Source organism: Vespula vulgaris, chromosome 22, assembly GCF_905475345.1.
Source record: "Vespula vulgaris chromosome 22, iyVesVulg1.1, whole genome shotgun sequence".
Lineage (NCBI taxonomy): Eukaryota > Metazoa > Arthropoda > Insecta > Hymenoptera > Vespidae > Vespula > Vespula vulgaris.
Genome location: NC_066607.1, coordinates 3,701,835 through 3,718,859, shown reverse-complemented (window position 1 = coordinate 3,718,859; position 17,025 = coordinate 3,701,835). Strand labels below are relative to the sequence as shown.

The 17,025-nt window shown below is 40.1% G+C and overlaps 1 protein-coding gene and 1 long non-coding RNA gene across 39 annotated transcripts in view; one reads left to right on the top strand and one right to left on the bottom strand.

Annotated features, from left to right (window-relative positions):
• The window catches only part of LOC127071595 (uncharacterized), a 205,251-nt gene that overhangs the window by 78,270 nt on the left and 109,956 nt on the right, over positions 1-17,025 (bottom strand). The window contains exon 3 of the long non-coding RNA XR_007785152.1: positions 8,795-8,919. This is a non-coding gene — a long non-coding RNA (uncharacterized LOC127071595). The remainder of the gene's footprint in view (positions 1-8,794; positions 8,920-17,025) is intronic.
• Positions 1-17,025, top strand: part of LOC127071589 (CUGBP Elav-like family member 1) — a 253,175-nt gene that overhangs the window by 130,034 nt on the left and 106,116 nt on the right. The gene's annotated exons all lie outside the window — the stretch shown is intronic.

Here is a 17,025-nt window from a genome sequence, read left to right as displayed (position 1 = left end):
GCTTAGGGTGGCCCGCGAGAGAAAGCGTAATGGCCTGTTACGCGATGATGAGACGTACAACGTTCTTGAAGTTTTCTTCGATTCTCCTTTCGCCTTTCTTTTCTATTTCGCGAGTGAATTTTATGAATGAATAAAAAAGAAAACTGACAATTCTGGAAGGAAATAATAAAAGAAAAAAAGAAAAAAGGAAAGAAAAGAGGAAAACATTCCATCGAAGATTAAATTCGAACTATCCCGTCAAATTCGTTCGACTTTCGATCAGTAAACCGAAATCATTTCAGTCGGGAGTAGGTCAACGGTCAAATTGGTTCAGCCAGTTGCGTCGAAATTCGCGTACACGCGATGAATAACAAGGTCCCGTATCGCAAAGCTAGTTTCTCTCATTTCTACGCTTCTCTTCGCGATATCCGTTTCTCTGTCTCTGCGTCTTTGCCAAGAACAGGTAGACCATTCTATTGTGTTGCAACGCCCATGGCTATCGGCCGGACAACGAACAATAGAAATCATGATGCCCGCATTTGAACGGTGTATTCCCGGATAATTGCTTTCGAGAATCTAAAACAAACTACGTGCAGTTGCCGTAGGCGAGAACCCTCGTTACACAATTTTTCTTCCTTTCTCTCTATCTCTATTTTTTCTTTTTTTTCGATCATTCTTTCTCTATGCATTTCGTTGCTACTATACTTCTCCAATCGATCTCCATTTTCAACGGGAGAATTTCAGTTTCGGACAGACCACGCTTTTGTCGGGGACGATATACGATCTTCTACAAATTGCAATAGCAATCTATAAATCTATCTCTATATACGATACATCGAACATTGGCCATCGATGGTGATAACATTTGCCCTCACGATAGCTATGCGTTTCCTCGAATTTTCCGAGACAACGTGAAACGAGAGAGGAGAACACAGAAGCGACATTTGGTAGTATCTTTCGATCGATCGAAACCAAACTCGGAAGCATCCATGTTTTCGTTTTAATGTCTTTTTATATACATATACATATACATACATATATATGTGTATATATACACACACCCACCCACTCTTAGAATTCGTTTCTTACAACATTTCTCATTTCGTAAAAACGTTCGACTAGTCGCTAGATTTTCTGGAGTAAATTTTAATTTTAAATACAAATTTACCTTGTTCTCTTTTGTCCTTCAGACACCGAGTTTCGCGCGATAGAGTCGGTTGCTGTAACAGCCGAGTCGAGCTCTTTACTCGACTCTCTTTACAAGTAACGATAACGATTTGGAACGTGTTAAAAGTCGGCGTCGCGTTTGGAGGCCGTCCAAAAGTGTCGTGCCACGGTCCAAACCTTTCAAAGTGTCCAAGAAAGGCCTCGCTTGCTCGCCGAGCCGAACGAACGAATGAACTTTCTGAATTCTCTTTTACCCACTCCCTTTTCTCTCTCTCTCTCTCTCTTTTTCTTTTCTCCCGGTTTTATCAATGCTCTTAGCCGCCTCTTTAAACGTACACATTAAACATTAAAGCGTAAGAAGCAAAACGCGGAATTAAAGGTGCTCGATATTAATCATTAACGCGTTAAACTAAAATCTATAAATTTTCGGCCCCAATCAAGCACTTTTCATCTTTGTAGTTCTTCTAGTATATAAAACTAGTTATAAAAAAGAAGATCAAGCATCGAGAGAGTAAAAAGTTTTTCGATCTTTTTACTCCACCGTATTTAAGGTTCTCAAAAGACTTTTGCAGAGGAAATAAGCAAGACCTTTAATAAAATCTGTAAAAGAGCGAACTTGTCGCTACTGCTGCTGTTGTTGCTGCTTACTCGATATTGGCAACAAACGACGAAAAGTAGATTCTGAAGAGAAAGAGAAAGAGAAAGAGAGAGAGAGAGAGAGAGAGCTTCACGAATACTTCTTACAACGAACCATCAAATGCACGAAGACGTTTATCCTCGTTTTATGCTTTTTTCCGTCGTTTCGCGTAATTCATAAGACCTTCTTTAAAAAGTGACCTTTTTTAACAAAAATAAATACAGCGGAGGACACAAAGAGAGGGAAAGATAAGAAACGCGAGTAAAAACAAAAGGGAAGGTATGGAATGACGAAAACGTCGGACGAGCGATAATCGTTCCTATAATATTCAATATGCCAAACGACGAAGGTAGCTTATTCATCAATTCAAATCCACAAGTTCTCTCCATTCATACAAATCGCACGTAAACCGAACGTCCTGGGCCCGCGTCCGTACCTTAATGGATGCAGTTTCCCTTAGGGGACCAACGACCGCCAGTGGATCTGTGGAAGAGAAGCGTCAGAGGGGCTTAAAGGGATGGTCTAGGGGGTGGACAAGGGGTTGGTTCCTGGCTGCTTTCTGCCAGCGAATCTAGCAAAGCAGGGGATGATTCTAAACGTACGGCCCGATAGGGAAATCCAGCATACGTCCAAAGCCCTCTCTGTCTTCTCTCGCGCATACACACACACGCGCACAGATACACTCACACTTTCTCTCTTCCTGCAGGCACGATCTCTATTCCCTTTCTGTATTCTCGGGGCGATAACGTTTCCGGATGTTGTCTCCGCCCATACACCAGCCGTACTTGCTCGACCGCCTTCTTTGCGCATCCTATTGCTGCTTCTGCCGTTGCCTGATTCAGAGTTACGCGCTGACTTTTCGAAAGATTCCTTCTCCCCAAGGAACTGGGCAAATTTGAACGAGGGGAAGGGCAAAAAAGAAGGAGAGAGGGAGAGAGATAAAAAGGTGGTCTCGATTCTCGATGCGAAGGGGACTTTCGGCAGATAAGAAAGATCGAACTTATTGCCAATTAGGGTGATTTATGGGAAGAATATTGTTTTCTTTCCCTACCTCTTGTGCATTTGGATAAGGGTGCTTTCGAGAGGATGAAGGGAATAATAGACTGGACCAAACGAAGTTGACTTTGCCTACTCGGAGATAAAAAAAAAGAAAAAAGAAAAGCTAAATGGTCTGGATTCTTGAGAGAATCATTTTTACTGTTATTGTTATTATCGAAGACGAAAAAAGAAAAGTAATAGGAAAACTTCCATTGAAATGATCCTCGCAATGATATCATTGTTTGTCGACGGATTCCACTTCGTATCCAATTTATCACTACGATAGAGAATTGCCTCGTTAATATCCATCGGAGTAACGCCTCGTAAGAATATTTAAAAAGTCAAGAGAAAAGGGTGGCATTAGAGAAAAGTTGAATTTGAAGCTAAAGCAGAAACGAGACGTAGGACTCGTCCTTTGTCAGTGTCAGCAGCACCGAGGTTCCGATGAATGCCACGACGAACGGATAGGACAACGACGACGGGAAAGGAAGGAGGGGCGCGACGGAGGTAGCTTCTTTCTGCGCTTTCGCTGAAGCGGCTTTTTTATTCGAGCTCCTTTGGCGCGAGAGAGAGAAAACTAATCGGGAAGGGGTTCGTGCCGGTGGCTTTTTTCCAGTCCCGTTTCCTCCGTGCTTTCCGGCCTTCTCCAACGGCACCGGGATGATTATCCGACGCTTCCTCTTTTCAAGTAGGTTCTTCATGCCCTCCTTTCTCCTCCTTATCCTCCTCTTCTTCTTCGTACACGTACACATCCGCACAAGTTCGTAGGTAGAAACGTCCATTTCTCGTAAGCTTCTATCTTTCCCTCGATCTTTGCGACTTATCCTCTCCCGTTCCTCTCCTACCTATATACCTACCCTCTGCCCTTCCTCAGCCATGACTTCCGTTGACATCTTTGATCACGAACGTCTCCAGAGGAACACCACTCGTGCTACCATCGGCCATCTAAGATTTGAATAGAGACTCGATGCTTTTGATGTCCTTTACAGGGAATACACGCGCTGACCATTGGCTTTCCATTACTCTCGGACGTCGATCCTTCTTCTTCTCCTCCCTCTCCTTACATTTTTCCTTTCACCCTTTCCGCTACTTCACCGACGTCTCCGTTTCTACGTCTCTCTCTCTCTCTCTGTCTCTCTCTCCGCCTCTCCCTCCCGTCTCCGTCTTTCTCCCTCGATTCACCCTGCTCGCACACACATACTACTTACTCTTCTCCATAATTCAGCAAAACGTTAATGTATAATCATGATCCAAAGGTCTATTAACGGGTTACATCTTCGATACGCGACTGAAGTCTAAAGCATTCACGGATGTAGACACGCGATACGATCTCTCCTTTGATTTCTCGAGCGATCCTAGATTTTCTGCCCACTCGTCGCAGATATTCGCTCGTCTATTTACCACTGCTGTTGCTTTCACGAATTTCTCTTGTGGCTGCCATCGCGGGCAAGAGTATCGATAAAATTCCCCATTATCCAACAGCGCATTCATAAAACGATATTTTCGATAAAGTCTTAGGGATTTCACTGTACGTTCTCAGAGAATATGTTTTGTATAAAAATATGTAGATATAAATAAATAAAAAAAGAAATAAGAATGCAAAGTTTTTTTGACGAATCGACGTTTTAACATTTTCAAGATCGTCAAATGAAGCGTAATGTAAATCTAGAAACGTTAAATTTGGAAGGGATAGCTCTCTCCGAGTACCTTTGGATTAAAAGCTTAAAGGTCTTCCTTGTCGTTCGATCCGTTCGTATTAAAAAATTTCGAAAGATTGGTTTTAATCGAGCAAGGACGCCATTCAGCGGATATAATCGAATTTCTTGTAAGCGACGCTCGCTTAAAGGTCTAACTCCATATTCCTTCGTTCGACGTAAATTGAAATAGAAATTTAGGGAGAAAGTTGTCGATCGTTTTAGCAAAGCTACCAGTAATTCGAGATAATTATGCTTAAATCGAAATAAACGAGACGCTTACGTATATAATATCGTAAATAATTAGGAAAAATATATAAGAAGGATTCATTTCGCCATCATTCGTCTACGAATTTTCGTTTTTCATTTTTTATTCAATTTTACTCCTTTCAAGGAGTCTATTCTCGATATCGAGATAAACGTATTATAAAAGAAACTTCACTTGTATATGAAATTGCTTCCACAGATAATTTCGTGGCAGCTGGCCTGTCTTGCTCCAGTTCTTTCCTTATAATCAGTCCTAATGACTCGAGCCAAGTTTCACGAGCGTATTATTCATGGTCGCAGTTTGGCGTTCCTCGGAAGCGCACCTTCGTCTAATTTGCTAAAAGCTGAAAATTCAACGAGTCGTCGAGATCGACGAGGTACGGACATTCCAACGAAAGTCAGAAATTCAAGTAACGTCGCCTTTCCACTACCCTCTTTCTCTCCCTCTTTCTCTCCCTCTCTTTTTCCTTCTAAAGATGATGAGAGTACTAAGAGAGATCGAAGGGTCGTAAGAGTGGGACTTATTGGAAGAAGAGTTATTGAATCGCTTGTCGAAAGTTAGACGCGGATAAGTGCGTACCGTTTAAGAGATCTCGCTCGTTAAAGAGTCCTGCAATTATGGTCGTAAACTTCAGTTTTTTCGTTTTCTCGATAAGATATACCGATATCGATGGAAACATCGGTTTCTCCTTGCAACGATTGAAATAACAAAGTTCCAAATTTATGACTTCGTCGGATCGAGAAAAGGGAAGGGAGAGAAAAAACGAAGGAGAGAAAAGCAAAAATAATCGATAGTAAATACAAGCTGTCCTAACGAAAATTTTGTAAACCAGGTTCAACGACGTAATTCAATCAAATAATTATTTTCCGTTCGTTAAGTCTGTAAAATTTTCCCCGTCGGTAATTACTCGCGCAAACGTATTGAAATAGTTTAAAGTATATCATTACGCAGCGTACTTCGTAACAAAAGTCGGTAGGTGGTTAAATTTAATTATGTTGGTCGAGTACCTTTTACTAATTAAATTATTGCAGTAGTTAAATAACATCGATTTTTATGTAGATTCAAATAATATTTGATTAGTTTCACCGAATGAAAAATTCCAGTTATGGCGGAATCGGGTTTTATTAATTTAGTAAAATGTATATTTTTAATAAACCCACTGGAATGTTCAATAATAATAAAACTTGTTGGCGCTGCAGCATCGAAGCAAATTTGATCGAAATTGAAATATCAGAAAGATCTATAAGTACACGGTTACGTATATAAAAAGCCAAAGTAAAGAGACGCGAAAAGGACTTTTCAAGTCGAGTCTCTCTCGTTTACCTCTTTAAATTCGGATAATTAGTAACTTGGTTTGCTTCGAGCATTTATGAATTCCGTGTAACGTATATAACTAACTTCCTAGTTCAGAATTTTCGAAAGTCGAACGCCTCTTAACGAGAACCTTTAGAACTTTACTTCCCACTCTCTTTCGATTTAGTGATCTCGAACTTCATCCTTGACTAACATCTCGTTCGGTCTTTACGATTTTCGAGCCATTAGCCAAAGATCGATCGCGATTTGGTGAAGTCTTTCGAAAGATACCGCATCTCGGAACGTCGAACTTGGCAAGGAGCTATATCTTCGCGAACGCGCGTTCGACTAAATGTAAATACGGTTGTATCTTCGATCGAGTAGAAGGAAGAAGAAGCGAGAAAGAGATAATGAACGGTCCGACAAAGACGTGCTCGAGAGAGTAGACGTTTTCAAACGTCATGTGTAATTTTACGGACGAGTACGATACAGGAGAAATAGAAGATAGCCAGTTAGTGGAACCCGAACCGAGAAATTTCGTGTCTCTCTTGCTATCGTGAGATTTCATTAGATTAGTTGGTGGTTGCTTATTCGCTCGCTACCTCGGTCGTTCGCATCCCAACCTCTGGCAGTTAGTTCGTTTCACGAAACGGGAAGAAGAGTAAGAGGAGATGGAGGACCACTCGCGGGCGTGCTATCAATTGGATCATTAATTTCGGAATCTTGAAGTTAACGTGAAATACCGTTTCGTTTTCGCTGTGCAATGGCCTTGCATTTTTTAAACCTCCATTCGGGTTAATGAAAGTTTCATGCGGCGAAACCGCACGGCCTTCTAAACAAAGCTTCTGTACGAACGCGAGCGTACGATGCCACCGGATCCTGCTACCTTACCACCACTTGTAATTTTGCTGTCTCTTTGTGAGTTTTCCCAACCTTAGGAAGTTAATTAAGGCCGACGTCGCGAGAACGCTCCGGACTTCGTAATTCTTTTCTTGCAAGAAAGCTTAAAAACTTTCGTAAGCCTATTGTACCATGTCGAGCTCGTTATCGGGTACTTTTACGAGGGTTATTTTTCTTTCTCCTAAAGGCATCGCCTGTACCATGGCTTTTTGAGATCGTTCTACGACTCGTTGTCTGCAATTGCTTCCTTATAAGCCAACGTTCGAGAAAAAGTTTTGTCAAACTCTTATCGGACTTAAAACGTATCGTGCGCTGAAAGAGCCATTGATTAAAATAACGTGAACCGAGGTAGGGTGACATTTCGAAGTCGTTGTTAAAAACTATTGCACTGGCCACTCGTCACTTTTCTTTCCTTTATCCGTCGTCGCGCCTTAACGATTGATCATTAAATAATGCGAAGCTCGTAGGAAAAAATTCGACGTCGATACCGATCCGATTCTATTTGCGACTATGCGCAGCGTACGACGAGATAATTGGAAATAGCAGAGGGCAGCGCGTTGTCGCGTCAGAAAGCAACGTAGTTCGAATTCGGTCGTGAATTCGAGCGAGTGCTCGCGGGAGGGTGGCGGCCGCGTATAAGAGGGTGCTCGAGAGAAGGCACAACGAGGAGGAAAGTGCATGGTGGCCCATTTGCTAGTAGGGATGCGGAGGCAGAGCTTGTAGGATCACGAAGCATGATTTCACGGGACGGTGGCCGGGTGAGTGTCATGCCATTGGATGGCAGAGCTATGCGAGCTCCATGTATCATGTATAGAACTTGACGAAGCCGTGCCAGTGCGCACTGTACGATGGGAGATGGACGTACGAAGATGGAATGGGAGGCGTCTCTTTGCGACAATACGATGTCGTTTCCAAAACACGCTTCGTGACCGCGTGCCGAGCGTGTTTCACCGACGAAATAAGAGTACAAGGCTCCCGTGTCAAAATGGATAAACGATCGTCCCTTGGACCTTACGTAACATCCATTTTTCTCTGGTTAACATCGTCCGCCACAAATTTACTACTTTCGCGTAGACTGCCAAAAAAATAGGCGTCGGGATACTTTGCTTAGGGAGAACGTGGCGTAAAAGCCGATAGTGGTAATAGATTTCCTTTGGAACGATACAAGCGTTTCGTCGATAAGAAATTAATTTCTCTGTTTCCCCCATTTATTCCCCCATTCGGGGAAATTCTTTCCAGAGATCAAACCCGAATACGATACTCTCTCGCAGAGAAATTCGCGCGGAACGCGAGGAGAAAGACAAAGAGAGACAAATAGTAGACGATTGAGAAGGAGTCGATCGGGATGTACCATCATTGATCGATGGTGGCGAAGGGGGAGAGAAAAAGAAGGATATAAACGGTACTTCCTACCTTTCGGTCTTCTCCACACGATGAACAGAGAAAGGGGGAAGGGGAGGGAAATAGCCGGTCGCGAGGTGCCTTCGGCTCGCTCGGATCAAACGCGTATCCCGATAAAAATCCTAACGAATTCTTTCACCTTAAAAAGAGAAATTCTTTCGCTCTTTGGCGAGCGGAACGGCGCGGTAATGCTGGAAGCATTGTAGATCGAATCATGCCTCTTTGAGGACACGAATCCGACTGCAATTTTTCCATGGGACAAAGGTTCGGTGCAGGTGGAGCGCGCGAGAGCGTCAGAAAGGGCGAGTCTCTGAGCAAAGCGGCGGGCAAAGCGACGGGCAAAGCGGCTTCGTGGGCTCTCGCGTTCGCTTCGTCGAATACATTCACGTCAATTCCACGTATAACACATAAACGTACCTGTATAGGGGCAGGTCCTGAATTCTCTGCTACTACCGTCCTGAATATGATACGTATGCTGTTCGCTATAGCTTCCTTTAAACTCCGTTCACTGGTTCGTCGTTTCGTTCTCCAAGCAGCTTTCCCTAAAACATTTCCATACCTTTACGAACAATAGTTACCATCGATGAATTTCATTCGCACGTTTTTGTTTATTCTCTTGAAAAAGAAAAAAGACAGAAGGAACAAGTTGCAAAAAAAAAACATATTTGCTATAACGTATCTATAAATGTCTCCGCGTTCGCGATCGTTCGGAACGTGTTAACCCATGTACGTCGAGAAATTGCTAATTTAGTAGATATTTTCATTTAACTATCGTCAAGAGAGCACGTCGACGATCGCGATTCAAACGCGATGTGATTGTTAACAATTTAGAAAAAAATTGTTTTCTTCGGTAAAAATTATTTATTAATTTATCTTGTAATTGTATAAATCAGTTGCAATCTCAATGTTTCCTTTTTTTTTTTTGGGAAAACATGAATTTAGTCGGAAGAATTTCTTCACAAAAAATTATTTATAACAAATTGTTAATTAGTTATTAACAATGCGTGAAAAAATAGACAAAGCCCTTCTCATTAAAATGACGTTTGTTTCAAGTCTCTATGACTTTTAGTTTCGGAGATATGGCCGAGTAAATAAAAGATGCTGTTATTAATAATATAAAAAAATTGTTTATTTAGTAGAAAAAAACTAATTTGTTTATTAATTATTTATTAACTTGTATAATTTTCTATATTAGTCTCTATCCGAATTATTTTTTAGCAAAATTTAGTTTGCAAAAAATTGTTTATAAAAAATTGTTTATAACAAATTGTTAATTAATTATTAACAATACGTTAAAAAAATAGAGCGAATTGTTCCCTTTAATATGATATTTGTTTCAAGTCTCTACGACTTTTAGTTTCGGAGATATGGCCAAGTAATTGGAAGACGCTGTTATTAACAATATAAAAAAATTGTTTATTTAATAAAAAAAAACTAATTTGTCTATTAATTACTTATTGATTTGTGTAATTTTCTATATTAGTCTCTATCCGAATTATTTTTTAGCAAAATTTAGTTTGCAAAAATTTGTTTATAAAAAATTGTTTATAACAAATTGTTAATTAATTATTAACAATACGTTAAAAAAATAGAGCGAATTGTTCCCTTTAATATGATATTTGTTTCAAGTCTCTACGACTTTTAGTTTCGGAGATATGGCCAAGTAAATGGAAGACGCTGTTATTAACAATATAAAAAAATTGTTTATTAATAAAAAAAATACTAATTTGTCCATTAATTACTTATTAATTTGTGTAATTTTGTACATTAGTTTCAATCCGAATTATTTTTTAGCAAAGTTTAGTTTGCAAAAATTTGTTTATAAAAAATTGTTTATAACAAATTGTTAATTAATTATTAACAATACGTTGAAAAAATAGAGCGAATTGTCCCCTTTAATATGATATTTGTTTCAAGTTTCTACGACTTTTAGTTCCAAAGATATTCGCACATATATGGAAGACGTTTACGTTGACCCACTGACCTACATAATTTCATTCAAATTGGCACAGTGACATACTGACCTATATAAATTCCGAGAATTTACGCAACCTTACTACTATTACTACGAACAGCTGACTATACGAATTATGAATGAAAATCTTTCCGTGCCGATATCTTCGGAACGAAAAGTCGTAGAGACTTGAAACCAACGCCATTTTCACGTGTAATTTATTCTTTATTTATTTAAATATTGCAATAATATTGTTATAATAAAATCGATTTTGTTAATAATCTTCAAAATCGAATATTTTACCTTTCTTTCTTAATAAGAACATGGCTATAATGAAATCATCAAAATATTTATTACAATTATGTAAAATTCATTTTTTTTATTTAAAATAAGAAATAAAAAATGTATTAATAATTGCCAATATACGAAATTAAAGTGTCAATCAACTCTAAAGATTTTTCTTTCGCAGTAAGGATATAATTGTGAAATATCTCCTGAACTAATAATTTTTCAATATACATGGATTAATTCTTTTTTGTAGAGAATTTCAAGTTACATCCAATGATGCAATTAAAAATATGATTCCGTTGAAAAAAATTTATTTGGCCATTATATCTTCTTTACGCGTTAACCTGCAAAATAGTTATTATTGTCGATTTTTGTAAAGTTTCTCCATATTTCTAAAAAGAACAGAGATATTCAATGGGATTAAACTCTGTATGTCCACATAATGTCGTATGTTTTAATAATAGAGAAGGTTCAATAAAATTATTATTCCGGATCCGATCTGTTTCTAAATAAAATGGTAATTTGTATCAAAAACATTGCAATTACGCTCTATTGCTAATAATCATGTCGTAATTGCATTAAACATAATTATGGAATGCGCCTATTGTTATTATTGTCAACATTATTATTATTATCATTACTACATAGTAGCATATAGTAGTAGTAGTAGTAGTATTGTTATTGTTGTTGTTGTTGTTGTTATTACTATTTTCAAAGTTCGAATAATCGACCCTCGCCAAGGGAGAAATTAAAGCGTGTTGAACCGGAACCGGAACGTTGTTTTTTCATACAAGTCGAGTACAAAAGTGAGCGAAAAGTTTATTTTATTTCTTTACTTTTTTTTTTATATACATTTTTTTCTGTAAAACGTTAAAACCACACTTCTTTTGTAGTCAAGCAAGAGAAAGACAAAGAGAAAGAAAAAGAGAACGGCCGTTTCTCTTTTTGCTGTTAGCTAAAAACACTTGGTAAAAAGCAAAGGAGAGCAAAGAACGAGAACTTCAGTACGAAGCAAAAACTATCTCGACTAAATTGGACGAAGGGAATTGTACATCCGAAAGGCGAAACAACGGAAAATGATAGGACGACAGAAATGTCAAGACAAAAAAGACAAGAAGGATCCCGAGCAAAGAATCTATATAAAGAAGACAATATAAACAATTAGGGATCGACCTTTTTTCGATAAAGCATCGATATTTTGTCCATTCGATTGATCTCTTTTTCACAACGTTGCGTGTATATATCTGTGTGTGTGTATTTTCCACGAATAGGATAACTCATTAGCGATCATTGATTTTCCAATCATTATCGATATGAAACAGAGTATTGCATCGGTCCAATCGTGTGTATGTTGTGTGAAATGAGAGAGAGAGAGACAAGAACGTAATGTTATCGTATTCCTAAATCTTTTCAGGCGTATTTGATATATTGCATATGCTAAATCGGTCAAAGCTTTTGAGAAACTCGTACTCTAAGCTATCCTAAAGTGTTAGGTAATTTCGTTGATAGTGTCCTCGCCGGATGCATCCTAGGATGGAGGAATCGCGTAGTCTCGTAGTCACCCACTTGCGCACGTGACTGGATGCAGTTTACCTACTCGGCATTGCAAACACTCAAAACTCGAGTTAATCGTCGAAGCGAGAGCGTTTACTCTGTGCCGCGCGCTCGCGTTACGAAGGAGCGAGAAAGGAAGGAAGGAAGGAAGGATGAAGGGGCACGAAGCCTAGAAAGGGAGTCGGACCTTGCTAAAGGGTTGGATGGTGGAAGGAGAGAGAAAGAGAGAGAGAGAGAGAGAGAAGCGTCGAGGTAACCTCCGTTGGAGGGGATGAACTGAAGAGAAAGAGAAAGAGAGAGAGAAAAGCGTCGAGGTAACTTCCACGGGAGGGGATAAATTGAAGAGAGAAAAAGAGAGACCGTTTGCCATCGACAAACTCGACGAGCTTACGAGTTTGCTGTTTTACCAGCAACTAGAATTAGGTCGAGTTTGTACGTTTCGTGCGATTTCACTGTCAGAACCATGATGCGTTGTCGATTTAACTGACAGACATTGCTATTCGACTAATATCGACGTACCCGATACGAATGCCATTTCCGTCAGGAACTCTTTTTCGAGCGTCGATTTTATTTTAATATTCAATCTACATCACGCTTCGGAGACTCTTTTCTCATTGTTTCAAAAAAAAAAAAAAAAAGAGAGAGAGAGAGAGCGAAATGAAGAAAAAAAATTGTATTTTTTATATCTTATTAAGAGCATTCACCGGATGGTCTCTTATTTATCCAGCCGATTTTAAAATCCTTTATAGAAACATTCGCGTTTATATCGTTCGAATCATAGAATTTGGCGTTTTAACGCTATCAATAATTCGACGTTATATCACACAAACGCATACACACGGACGAGAACGTACACGCGAACGAGGCAAACGGAACGGCTAACGAATCGTTCGCGTAACTGATCACGCTTTTCTCGCTGAACAAACACTCGTTTGTTCCTCCGTCATCGAAGGGTGAACTAAATTTTCCCCTTTCTGGTACCTCCGCTCCCTTCCCTTTCCCTCCCCTCTCGACAGCCCGTTCTCTCGACGTAACCACCTATGATTTTAGTCCGACGTGTTTTCGATGAGATTTTTTAAATGAATTTTCACGATTCTTTTTCTCGAACAAGTCTGACATTGATCTTCGAGTTCGGATCATTACCGAGATACGATAAAAATTCGGATTGATAGCGTCTTCGTATCGAAAATCAACAGAGCGTTTTACAAAATAATGGAAGAAGAGGAAAGAAAAGAGATGGAGAAAAAGTGATGGGAGGAACGACGGTGGATGGAAAAATAATTAAAATCAATCGAGCAAATGCGGTGAAAAGGGCACGGTATAAGGTGCATGACGTGAATGAGGAGAAACGAGAATAAATACCGGACTAACGAGCGCGGAAATTGACGGACGCGTCCAAGGGTGCTTCAGACGGCGATACCACTAGGAATAAGAGCCGGAGCTCGCCCGATACCTTTGTCCCTCGTTAAATTCCAAAGACGATGTTATTTCGTTCTCCGCGTCCTCTCATCGCCTTCTCCCTCGTTCTTCGGCGCCCCTCTTTTTACGACTTTCCAACCTCGTTCTAAGCGAAAACGATTATTTCTATTGCAAAATATAAGAACGTATAATAAACGTAAGAGCTTTTCTATACGTATACAGGAGCCTCAAAAAATATATAGGGGCCTCTATCTTCAAACTTGGCGTAGATGTCGTACGAGACTTATGTGACGATACCGCTTGTTCAAAATTTGCACCATGTCGACGTAAAAAAAAAATTAACAAATAAACGCGATTGATTAAATTATTAATTAAATATTTAATAAAAAGGTGAAGAGTCACAAACGTATATCCGTGACTTCGAGACTCGTAGAATGATATCTAAAGAGAGTGAGAATATATTAAAATCGATGAGGCTCGTTGAAGGATTCTTCGTACGCGATAGGAGCGAAGAGAAAGAAGAACTTGTGGAGCGAGGGATAAAGTAGAGGAGAAAAGGTTTCCACGGATGGCATCTTGATGGCAATGGTGCCCCGTTAGACGACGCGCTATTTCCATAAGAAATTACGACGTATAATGGTAGTACGTGCAGAATCTCGTAATGTAGGGTTATCCGCATAAAGTCTTGAAAGGGAAACGACAGAGCTCTTTGAAATCGTGCCGGTCACCTGCCGTCGACGACGTAAACGCCGGTAAGATCAACGAAACGACGTCAAAGAGAACGACGAGCAAGAAGAGAACGACTTTCTCTATTTCTCTTTCTCTTTCTCTCTCTCTCTCTTCCTCTCCCTCCCTCCAGATATATGTACGTATATAATGGTCGTGCATTCGGTGACTCTTTTGGATTATAGTCATTTTTATTTCCTCGTATTCAAAAAGTACGATCGTTAATCCGATGCTAGTAATGAAGCTCTCAAGCTTTATTGCTCGAGCGGATTGACTTGCACCAGAAAAACATTACTTTCCTTTATTCTCTCGCGTCGATTCTCGAAATAACCATTCGAGAGAACGGAGCGGAGGAACAAACAAATGCAAATAAAAGTAAATAATCCATTATAATCGATAATAAATCATTCCAGTCGTGCGAAAAAAGAAAAATAAAGTAAGAAAAAAAAAAAAGAACAAGAAGAAACGATTACGTGTCAACGAGTGGACCGATCCCCAGGGTACTTCTTTGATTCACGCGAATCAAGAAGGTAAAGAAGATATAAGAAATCGATTATTCATTCCATCTTTTTCTCGCCGTATTTGATTTTCCTTTAATACAACGAAGATAACGATTATTCTTCGTTCGATCGTTCGAGAAGCAAAGGGAAAAGGATAGACGGTGACTAGTGAAAGGGGAGACACAGAAGCAACGATGTATTATGGATTTACTAGCAAAGAGGAGCACGTACGCAATGGAATCTAGTGGGAAATAATACGAGAGAAATTGCTTTCCAGGCCTGGCTTTATAGCGTTCGTTCCATTCCTTTGCTTTTCATACTGTGTGTTTGACGCGTCCTCGATTCTAAAGCCAAAGGATTTAGTTGATCCAATAAAAATGTTCGTTCTTCCCTTCGATGTTGTACCATAGATACGTTTACGTAGGATATTTTTACTCGGAGAAAAAATCTTCATAAGCGAGATCCTCGAAGATAACGAAGTGCGCGGAATAGAAGTACTCTCTTTTCGATTTATATAGATATGTTTCTCTCTCTTTTTTTTTCTTTTCTTCTTTTTGCCCTTTTTCTCGATAAAACGAGTTTTCATATCGACAACGTGATAACACTTTAATCCGTCGATTCTCTCGTTATCCAAAAGAAAACGCTATCGAAGAAATGGCGGAATATGGGAGATTGGCTCGAAGCTATTAGAAGTAAAGGGAGGATAGTGTTAAAGTTTCCTTCGGAAGGAATAAACGAGTATAGCTTCGTCGTACGTCTTGAGCGGAACGACTGCAACACACTCGACCCCTGAGACTATTAAACGTTTTTCGTAGAGGAGTCTAAGCTCGCTGCAAGGCCGTACGCGGAAGAGAACTCGGCTGATGCTTCGTCCCTTAAAATATTGGCGAAGTTTCGAAAGTGGCGGATCCTGAGAGCCGTGAAACGAAACTCCCAGGGGCCATTGTTCGTTGAAACCTGTAACTTCGTAGAATCGCCACATACATTATCCGAAGGAGCACCGGCAAAGAGAGAGGACGGTCCGGATATCTTTAACTTTGCGCCCTCCTACCATTTTTCAGCCTCCGCCGACTGTACCGATAACCTCTCTCCTCTCCAACTTTTCCTTCCAATTCAGCCAATCGACACGGAAGACCGAACATCCTCCCTAGAAAGAAGTTAATCGCTTTTCTCGTTAATCCCAAGACGGTGCATCATTGACGCGCATGTACGCCCGAGGCGTGCTAAGGTTAACAAACAACAAATCGATAACCTCGACGGTTTCCACCATCGTCGAAGATGGAAAAGAAATTTCTATTATGCGAATGAGGTCGCGAATATATTTTTGTTGAAGTCGTTGCGGAATTGAAGAGGAAGAAGAAGAGAGAGTACGTAGATAGTATATTCTTTTTTTCTCTCCTCCTTTCCTTTTTTTATTTCATCGACTAACCCGACGCAATCAATTACAACAGCAAAAGGAAGGAAGCCATTACAAGCTTCTATAGCGTTCGATATTCATTTAAGTCGACGGCTATATTCCTTCGAGTGCATTGCTGACTTCCCCCTGGTGCCATTAACGATCGGCTCTCGAGCCCTAAAAGTATATCGCTCCCACTAAATTACGAACGTTTCGTGCGGGGAGAAAATGACATCGATTATAATAACGCGTTCCAAACGCTTTAGTCAGCGAAACGATATCGTTCCAATTTGGCAGAACAACCGGAGCCAATGATAAATCAACCAAGAAATCTCACGTACAGCCACTTTCTTTCGATCATTATTTTACGCGAAACAATTAAGAGATTATAAGGAGTATGGCAAAGCGCGATCGATCGAGCCACGATATCGTTTACCAACGAATCACTTTCGATCGCAATAAACTCTTGGACTGGTATCTTCACGTGCGTCAGCTGGAAAATGATCGCGTCGAATGATGGAATTCGCTAAAGAGTTTTCGATACTGTCGAATAGCAAGAAGGATAGTGGAAAGGAAGGAAGACGATGCGAGCGAAGGATAACTTTCCGAGTGGAGGAGAACTTTTAGCGTCTTTTAGTCGGTCCGACACGGGGGTTTATGCCACGAGCTTAAGGGGAACACGCGTTATGCGAGGTGACATCTACGGGTTAGTCGGATGAACGAAGATATAGCCGATGTGGATGGAAGATGGAGAAAGAGAGAACAAATAGGGTCGTAAGCACCTTCCTTTGATGTACTTCACCTGCATCGT